General features: G+C 33.3%; 1 long non-coding RNA gene across 1 annotated transcript; it reads right to left on the reverse strand.

The window, feature by feature from the left end:
* Positions 1-1059: 1059 nt before the first annotated feature.
* LOC130013998 (uncharacterized) lies at positions 1060-6762 on the reverse strand. The gene is made up of 5 exons (XR_008788974.1): positions 6572-6762; positions 6112-6192; positions 4408-4512; positions 2822-3009; positions 1060-2519 (listed from the first exon to the last, which is right to left on the reverse strand). It is a non-coding gene; the product is annotated as an uncharacterized LOC130013998 (long non-coding RNA).
* Positions 6763-10945: the final 4183 nt, after the last annotated feature.

Consider the following 10945-nt stretch of genomic DNA (forward strand, 5'->3'; position numbering starts at 1 on the left):
AAACTTGGCTGATCTAAAAACCTCCCACGATTAATTTTTTCTTATGCACTGCTGTCCGTAGTTTACCCCCTCCACAGATGCCTGTAACACGTAACAGTCTTATTATACAAGACTACGATAAGCAGACCAAGCAGACGTTAGTCAAGTCTTTTGTGATAAACAAGGCTACGGTTCAAGACAGTGCTTGATAATCAGAGCTAGTAATAGAAAGTGAAATTGAGGACAGTGATGGAGATAATTTTGATGATATGATTCTCTCTTCTCAGTCTGAATAATGATGACTTTTGTTATTATAGACTATTTTATTTACAGGCATCTGCAAACAGTCGTGCTTTAAAAAAAATAAATAATTGTAGGAGGTTAAACGCATAATGTAATACAGTAATTTAGAAGTTTGAGACAAAAAATATCTAGACTTAGATAAGCTTTTAATTTCAGTGTTTGCCAAGGACTAAATATATTTATAAACATCTATTTCAGTTTGTCATGATTAACCTGTCCACGTTTTATTAAATGAATATGAAAAATGAAAGACTATTTATTTTTAAAATGTCCAGCAAAAATGGCCCTCGATAATTTCTAAATTGAAAAAATGGCCTTGGTGTTGAACAAAATGGCCTTAGAGAGGCTTCACTGTCTGAGGCCATTTTTTGAAAAATGGCCTTAGATACAGGTTAGCGAATTTTGAGCCCTGCCACAGTTCCGTGCAGAGCACGCCAATAACTCGCCGTAATAGACCGTTTCATTGGCTAATTCCTCACATCAACTAGAACGTCTGTTATATAACAACTCTTCCAGATCCTAGTGTTGTTAAGTAAAACAAAAATTTGAACTATAAAAAATGAAACGAAATACGATCTGTGTTTTAATCAGATTGGTTAGCCAAGGTAGAATCTGCTCATCATCATACTCAGTCAATGAACAACTTCACCAAATTTAAAAATTTGTGATCGATTACAGGAGTTATTGTGTCCCAAAAAGTGTGATGGAAGAACAGTCAGACCAACCCATTTCAACAGTCCACCAGGTTTCTTCGAAAGGCAGAGGACAATTAACATGAATACATTTACAATAAATTAAAATGATAAGTTAATACAAAATACATGTATATATAAAATACATTATAAATATATTTACAACCTAGGGTTTAATCATTTGAAACATTCATTGTACCAGTAAGTAATATACAGACGAATGACATTGAGATTTTAACTAAATCATCTTCGGAGTCAAAAATAATCATATTGAGATTTTAACTAAATTATACCCGGAGTCGAATATAATCATATTGAGATTTTAACTAAATCATCCACGGAGTCCAATATAATCTTCACGAGATTCCAGCCTATAAATATAGGATTTAAATTACCAAAAGACCACCCACAATATAATTATCACATGACCTGAATATATTATATTGGTCAGGATCTTTTAAGTCAAATTGGAAGTCACTCCAAGTTGAACTCCATTTTGTGACTTCTTTTTCAATCTTCAAATCTCGATTAAAGACTCGTCTTTTTAAAATTCACTACAGAAATTGACAACAAAAAAAACTTTTGTATAGTTGTATGTGCCATGAGCATGATGTTGTGGATTTGTTGCTATATAAATGGACATATTATTATTATTAAGACAAGAGGATTGTCCCGATGGTTTTAAGTTGGTCAGGATTTGAGATAATAGAAACGTTGAGATATGCAGAAAATTAATTCAGTATCTTTAGATAATTATGCCCAGTATGTGCTGTCAGACTCATGAATATTAATTAGATTCGCATAGCACACGTGCAGTGAGAGGACGCCTCGGTCCTTGTGTATCTGTAGATCATGACTTTTATGTATGTAACCATGAAAGGCAGACGTACGTGTGATAGCTAATAAAGAATATATAATTATAGTTAGCCTTCATTTAACATGTGCTTCAATGATTATTCCAATGAGTGGGTCAGGATTTGAGATAATAAAAGCAATATGTTCAATATCTTCTGATAATTATGCCTAGTATGTGCTTCAATGATTATCTATACAAATAAATACTTTTTTCAAATAGCTTTAAAAATAACTGATTCTTTAAAAAATAAATTTCACATTCAAACTATCAATGCTGAATGTAATAACCTTTATCAACTTAAATCTGGATTTATAATACGTATACAATTTTAAAAAAACAAAAAATGAACACTAGAATTTTGAAGACTTTCTAACCACTGTAGTGAGGTAATTTGATGTAAACTTGTTGTAGGTAAACACTAACACTTTGCAGTAACAGATTCTGATTGGTCCCTTCTGCGTGTTGTGTTATCCCTATTTGGACCATTCATTCCATTCACTTTTGTTTCGGTATTATCTACGCTTGCGTCATAAGGTTGCATTGACTGTGCAGTAACATTATCATGGCCTGTAGCTTCACAACCACCATTTTCTTCTGTTTCCTCTGTTGTCATGGTTTCTCGAGTTTGCTGTTTAACGACATCAATGTCCGTAGGAAAAAAGGTAAATTGGATGGATTTTATTATAACTCTGAAATGTTTAAAAAGAGAAATGGGGTTTAACGTAACTCGACACAAACCAGGTCATGTCGGGACTAGCATAGCATATGGTTTAATTTTTTGTGCGTAGGAGTCTTTAGCAGTGGGAGGAAACCGGAGGACCCAGAGAAAACCCATGAGGTTGGACAGGCGACCCTATTCCTTGTCACTTACAACCGGGGAATCGTAGCCACGCCAGTTGACTCAATGACAGACCTTATCATATAAATGACCATATTAACATATGCAAGGATTAAAAAGATGTAAAACTAATATATATCTATTACTACTTACCTTGGCAGTAAAGCTAGAACACAAACAAAGATTGCAATACAAGAATGTATAGCCTGAGATATGGTATTCTCCATTACCCAATATGGATTAGAAGGAGGATCAAACGTGAAAAAGATGGCATTAGAAACGATGGCAAACATCCAAAATACCATAAAACTTAGTATCAAAAATAACCACTGTAACCATACCTAGAAAACAACATTATAGATAATATTTACCTGATAAATAACAAATTGTAATGACTAATCTTGGTTAAGAGCTTAAAGGACAATAGAGACTTTTGGCAAGCGGATTTTTCCCATCCGTATCCCGTATCCGTATCGTATACGTGATACGTTGCGTCAATGTAGTTTAAGAGTTTTGGCAGATTTTAGAAATTTTTGGTTTCACTAATGTATCATTTCAGAAAGTTTAGCCCGTAGATCAACCAGTATGCAGACAGGCGGGAAAAATATGAAAATTCCGAGAACAACCCATCAAAAATAATGATTAAATTGCAGTCGTTATCACTGTTAAAAGCACATCAAATATACACCTTCATGTTCTAGGATACACATAGATTCATAAAAACGCAATGATGCAACATTTCAGCTTCTAAAAGTAGCAAAAACGACGGTAAAAAGACGACTAGTGTTATACGGACCATTTCCGTATGAAAGCCGTTCCATACGTGCTGCCGTATCCGTGTGCCGTATCACGTATGAGAAATACACAGACATTGATGACGTCACACGCAAAATCCATACGGATACGCGATACGGACCAGGAAATTACGCTTGCCAAAAGTCTCTAATATTGGTGTCTGTCATTATCACATATGTGATAGAACTGTTTAAACACGTTCCAGAAATAATGTTAACACAGAGATCATTGCTACAATAGATGCTTAATGAAAATTTAAGAAACAGAAGTGATGAAAGCAAAAGCAAAACATGAGTTATCCAATTATATAACGGATTAAAGTGACGAGTGATAACAGATACACGGCCGAACATATTTTTGTGTTTAGAAGTGTGAATCGTTATAGGACTGAATTTTTATCATATTTTATGCATGGGGGATGTTTATTCCATATTTGGGAAGGAAATTAATACCAAGGTCAGTCTATGACGTAAAGGAATTAGGGGTTATAAAAGAGGGTGTTGAGCGAAATTTATTAGAGCTCACCCAATCTGTCAGAGCAGCTATATACACTTTATTAAGAACGAGGAACATTGATGCCAAGCGGTTCTAATAATAAAGCTGTATAAACGACCTTACCTGTAGTTGTAATTTCGATCACAAAGAAAACACAAATTGTGTGATTTGATATGTTTGGACTAAAAACATATTCAAACTAATCTATCTATCAACAGGTTTATTTTTTTTTTCAATCTCACAAAATCTACCCCATGCAACTAGAATCTATTTTAAGACTGCTTGTTTGTCACATTTTAAACTTGTATTTACTGTTCGTTAGTCGCTGTCTATTTATCATGAATATCGAATGCCACATTTAGAACAGAATAAAGGGTTCCAAGAGCCCTAAATACGGAATTAATGGGTTTTATTCATTGAAATATATCTGGAATAAAGATAATATTTACCCATGAATTAGTTTCTAGACCAATCTGTAGTAAAATAATTAATATCATACAAACACATATTGTAGTACCAAACTCCCATATACCAACACTATAGTTTGCGTATGACTGAAAAACATTAATAAACAAAAATTATAATTAAGCATACATTATGCAAGAGCTAAATCTGCCTATTGCAGGTCTTTCTTTAGGCCTCAAATGTTATCTAAATTATTAATTAGACATTAATTAACTTATCCAGACCATAATCAACACTCGATGCCATCGCTAGCCTGTGATATTTAGCGGACTTGAATACATTTTTTGAAAAATAATTAAACGTAAAAATGGATAATCGAGACTTTGTTTTTTATTGTACCAACTTTAGTAATGATGATCGCGGCAAGCCTAAAAATCAAAAGCTAATATCCCAGTTCAGAGTGGAGCAATTTGACTGAAATTTTCAGCATATCTTATTTGCGTTATCTTTTAACTATTATAGCGCGAACTATCAACTCTTTATCTAATCTCACATAATGCCCCTTGTAATATTAGAAGTGCCTTTACTAATAGGAAAAGTTGATTTTGGGTACCATTATAGGTATAAAATGGAGATATTAAAAAAAAAACAAGCCAACAGTGAGGCTGATGTCCCCCGCCGAAATAGGAAAATAATTAGAGGACACATATAAATTTATCACAAATAAGCGGAACGGACAGACAGACAAACAGACAGACGGACGAACCCATTTTAATAGTTCCCTGCTTTCTTCGAAAGGCGGGGGACAATCAAAGTAGGAGAGTTATTGTTTTCCAAAGTCTCGACCAATCAAATTGCGTATCGCTCTGCTTACCCTGAGCAGAAAATGCTCATTATCAAACTTAGTCAAGGTATTACTGTAATGAAACTATACACCAAGTTTCATCAATCTCACTTAATTAGAACTAAAGTTATCGTGTCCCAAAGCATCAACCAATCAAATTGCTTATCTCTGCTTACCCTAAGCGGAAAATGCTCATCTTCGAACTCCATCAAGGCATTGACCTAATCAACACATACACCAAGTTTGAACATTCTAGCTCAATTAGGAAGAGAGTTATCGTGCTCCAAAGTATCAACCAATCAAATTGCTTATCTCTGCTTACCCTAAGCGGAAAATGCTCATCTTCGAACTCCATCAAGGCATTGACCTAATAAACACATACACCAAGTTTGAACATTCTAGCTCAATTAAAAGTTATCGTGTCCCAAAGCATCAACCAATCAAATTGCTTATCTCTGCTTACCCTAAGCGGAAAATGCTCATCTTCGAACTCCATCAAGGCATTGACCTAATCAACACATACACCAAGTTTGAACATTCTAGCCCAATAAGGAAGAGAGTTATCGTGTCCCAAAGCATCAACCAATCAAATTGCTTACCCTAAGCGGAAAATGCTCATCTTCGAACTCCATCAAGGCATTGACCTAATAAACACATACACCAAGTTTGAACATTCTAGCTCAATTAGGAAGAGAGTTATTGTGTCCCAAAAAGTGTGACGGACAGACAGACGGACAGACAGACGGACGGACGGACGGACGGACGGACGGACGGACGGACGGACAGACAGACGGACGAACCCATTTTAATAGTCCCCTGCTTTCTTCGAAAGGCGGGGGACAAAAAAAAAATTTGGAAACATCTACAAGCACAAATAACCCATTAGGAAAACCTATATACTTACATAATGGTTGATGAAATAAATGACCATACTTTGATATAATGAATCCAGAAAAACAACACCAAATGTCCATTTTGTATATAACTGTTAAATATACAAATTTCATATCAAACTACAACAATAATATTATAACATCCACTCGACATAAACTAGGTCATATGGGGACTAAAATATGGTTTAATTTAATTTCAATAATTCGCTTGTGCGCAGGGGTCTTTAGCAGTGGGAGGAAACCTAAGGACCCAGAGAAAACCCACAAGGTTGGACAGGCGACCCTACTCCTGGTGACGTACAACTGTAGAATAGAAATCATGCCAGTTGGCTCAATTACAGACCTTTTGATACAACGTACACGCACTAACTATCCACCCCCCAGTTTAGACAGTAGAACATTTACAAGAGCTTATATATGTCCTTACCTTGCTATTCTGACCTGTTTATATATATATATAAATGTGCTTACCTTGCTATTCTGACCTGCTTTATATAAATGTGGTTTATCTAATAATTGTTCAGCTGATGTATCTTTATCAAATACACCATTTATAAAAGGAGGGAAGGATGTAAATATTATATGTTGTAACATCAAATATAAACTGTCTATCATCAGTGAGCCACTAAAACCACTAAAGATTTGAAACCAAAACAGGATAAACACAGTAATCTGAAAAACAATAAACATTCATAGTAATCTTTAAGAGGCATTTAGTAACTGGATAGGGCAATAAACTATAACACATACTTATGGAAAAACAGCTACTTCTTTATTTGAGCGACGTTTCGAAGGGTATTCTCTCATGAATCGTTGATATAATTTACTGTATAAATTGTTGATATAATTTACTGTATAAATTGTTGATATAATTTACTGTATAAATTGTTGATATAATTTACTGTATAAATTGGCCTCATAATTTTTGTATTACTGTATTAGTTGAGAGAATACTCTTCGAAGTGTCGACACAAAGAAGTAGCTGTTTTCCCATAAGTTATAGTTTATGTGTTATAGTTTATGTATTGTATTCATAGGTAATTTGTAATTGATTAAAACAGATACCAGTATATTCTACACACTCCATGTTCTGCGCATGATCGATTGATTCCTGTATATCATTAGGTTTAATTTGCTTATCTAATTACAATTCTAGACCTCGTTTTTTTGTCCCACCCTAATGACTAGACAGAAAAATCATAAAAATCATAAAAATAAACATACTATAATAAAAATTGAATTTATACTTTTCAATAAATTTAACTTACCAGACTTTTATAAAACATGAAGGCTGCAAAATTTGAAAGACGAAAATAATTCCAGTGACCATGTACTAACAATAGTCTTAAAAGGAAACGGAACTGAGCAATAGCGAAGTCTGATGCCATGACAGCTTGCATACCTTCTTGACCTGATATACCTATACCTATATCAGCTGTCTGTATCATACTAACATCGTTAGCTCCATCACCTGAAAAAACATCAACAATCACATATCTCAATATTCTTTTACAGCTTGAGTTGTCAATGGGCAGCGTAATTTAGGGTAAAATACAATATACAGAAAAATCAGGAGATAGTTTGGATATTTGCAAAAGATTCTCAAATATAATTAAATAATAGTATGGACGATTTCTATTCAGAGCTCAGTACTGTTGGTATTCAAGCTGAAACATAAACAGTGAGGAAACTCCTCTGATTTCAATAGTGGTCTTCCTATATTGTTATTAGCGATCACACCAATACTTTTAGTTCATATCAAAATCACAATCATGTAGTGGGTATTATTCCACAAGTAACATTTACCAGTGATTATTTTAGCCACAGAAATAATAATAATAGTGCACTTTTAATCGGCTAAACTCCATACATTAAATATATGGACATAGTGCTACAAAAAGTCTTGATTACATTATGGTTTATGTGCTATAACAATTTTATGTCTAAGGTATTCTTAAAGCACGTGTGTTTTTAACAAACTCTTGAATTGTAATAAGGTTGGTGCATCTTTAACTTCTGATGGTAGTTTATTCCAAAATGTTGCTGAGTTACACTGGAAAGATCGCTGTCCAAAACTTAATTCGACTTTTGGGACACCAACTAAGTTTTGGTTATCGATCATGGTGATATTTTATAACAAGTACCGATAGATTACTTGGAGCGGTTTGGTGAAAACACTGATACGTGAGTGAGAGGATTTTAAATTTCGCACGGGCCTCACCCTTTATGGACAAAGCATGGCAAGAGAATGTCAATTGTTATTTTGGCCAGATATAACCTTCCCAAATGTCACAGATAGGAGCCAGAGAAAGCATGCTTCCAACAGCCCCTTTATGATTTTTAGAAATTTCTTCAGAATATAGTAACAGCTCTAAATAATATCAAAATTAACAATTGTATTTCTTGTAAACATTACCTATAGCTAAAGTCATTTTCTTCAATCTTTCTTTAATTAATTTAACTACATTTCCCTTCTGTATAGGTGTGGCGCGACAGCAGACAACAGCTTTACATTTCTGGCAAAGAGCCAAAAAAATGGGATCTAGTTCCTCTGTTAAAGCAAATGCCAGAGTTGTACCATCTATAACTAAAACATATTCTCTAAAGACTGTTGTTGATGTGTCATTATTATGCTCTTTAAGTGAAGACTTGTAGTCTTTAGATATTTGCTCTGAATGATGTCTTAAAAGAGCTTCTGCTTCTTCCTAGTATAAAAGAAATATTGTGGTCAATATATTTATATATCATTTGATTTATTCTGGTAAATAAAGTTGTAAACTATAACACATACTTATGGAAAAACAGCTACTTATTTATTTGAGCGAAGTTTTGAAGAGTATTCTCTCAACGTTATTAAGCTAATAAAGTTGAGAGAATACTCTTCAAAATTTCACTCAAATAAATAAGTAGCTGTTTTTCCATAAGTATGTGTTATAGTTTATTGCTCTATCCAGTTACTAAATGCCACTTAAAGATTAAAATAAAGTTTGTTCTATGAATAATTAAATTCTAAAATCAACAATTATTCTGAAGGAATACATTTCCCCTACTGACCCCTAAATTTTTTTACAATGTATGCATCTATAAGAGGTTGATACTGTGGATACACAATTCTGTCAATAGTTAAAAGAATTCAACAAAATGCAAACTTGAACTGTAATTCAGCTACATACAGATTTCACAAAAGTTTTAATTTTAACAATTTCAGCGAAACAAAAATGATAGACGCACTGCAAGAAAACCTTCATTCCCCACCCTAGGTTTCACAAAGTAACAATACTTACCTTAGTTCTGGCATTCAGCAGTATAACTTCTTGTTTTTTAGTAAATAGTTTTGTAGAATATGCAATCTGTATAGCTGTTTCCTGTAATAAATACAGAGTAACGGTTATAGGAGGATATTTTAACTGACTTGAATCACATATCACATATATCTGCTTTATGAACTTTAAAAATTAATTTGTTGTCACTAATCCAAATGTTGTCATTGGAAACTTAGTTTTGAGACACTGCATTTGAAAAATGTGTTGTTTAGTTTGTTTTTTTTTGGGGGGGGGGGGGGGGACGGTGATACAGCTTCAGATGGCTATATCATATTTAATCCATGCAAAGACTGAATATGAGTGGTTTAATGAAATAATAACAAAAGTTTCCACATTAAAGAGATCAAAAAATTACATTATACAGTTACCTGTTTATCTCCAGTTAACACCCATAATTTAATACCTGCTTCACCTAATTTAGCTATAGCTTCTGGGACCCCATCTTGTAATTTGTCTTCTATACCAGTAGCACCTAGAAAAAGCAAGAGCAAAACACAAAACATTAAAAGGATTGGGATCCCAAGTTCCTGGGACATAAGAGCAAGATATGTTGAATGGCACTTAATAAAGATTTATGTAATTAAAAGATAGTTTTTCAAGGCAATTTCAACAATTTTTTCAGTATTTGTTATTGATTATCAATTAAAACTAATTCATACATGTTTATGTGAAATATTCAATGTATACAGATATAAAAAAAAATAGCAAATACATTACTAACCTAATAAGTCTAAATCTGTTTCTATATCACAGTAGGATTTTAACAGCAGTTCTTCTCTTTCTTCCAAGGTAGCTGATGCTGCTAAATATTCAACTAACCAGGCTTTATATTCACCTTCTTTTAAAACCTATTATAATAGTACAAGAGAACTTTAAAGTACTATTTTCTGCACCAACAGGAGTAATAAAGGCAGAAATATGCCATGCAGTGTCATATTTTACTGTCACAGCTAAGTCGAAGCAGTATATATGATGAATGTTTTTCAACACAATAGCAATCCTTTACTGAGAAGCAGTGTATATGATGAATGTTTTTCGACACAATAGCAATCCTTTACTGAGAAATGGGAGTGTTATGCTAGTCTAATATTGTGCTGATAATGGCCCATAGTATTAATTAATGTAAAATAATCAGTTGCTAAAAGTAAGACAAATTTGAGTAATATTCCCAGTTTTGTTCTGATAATATAACGATGACCATTAAATTGTAAAACAGTATAGGTGCATTAGAAATTCCAAAGGACAATACATCACAAATTGATCCATTATCTGTCCTATTGATTTGACAATATACTTGCGCCAAATGGGGAGTTTCAGAATAAGATTAACACCTAATTGGGTAAAGATTTCATAACTCATAATCCTTATAAATAAAATTAGTAATTTTGTTTAATTTTATGGATATCAGAATATATTTTAACACAAACATCTATACAATTACTTGAAAGATGAAATTTAATACCGTGTACCATTAACACATTCAATTTCCACATTATCAAACACAATTAAATAAATGTGGGAT

This window comes from Patella vulgata, chromosome 8, assembly GCF_932274485.2.
Source record: "Patella vulgata chromosome 8, xgPatVulg1.2, whole genome shotgun sequence".
NCBI lineage: Eukaryota > Metazoa > Mollusca > Gastropoda > Patellidae > Patella > Patella vulgata.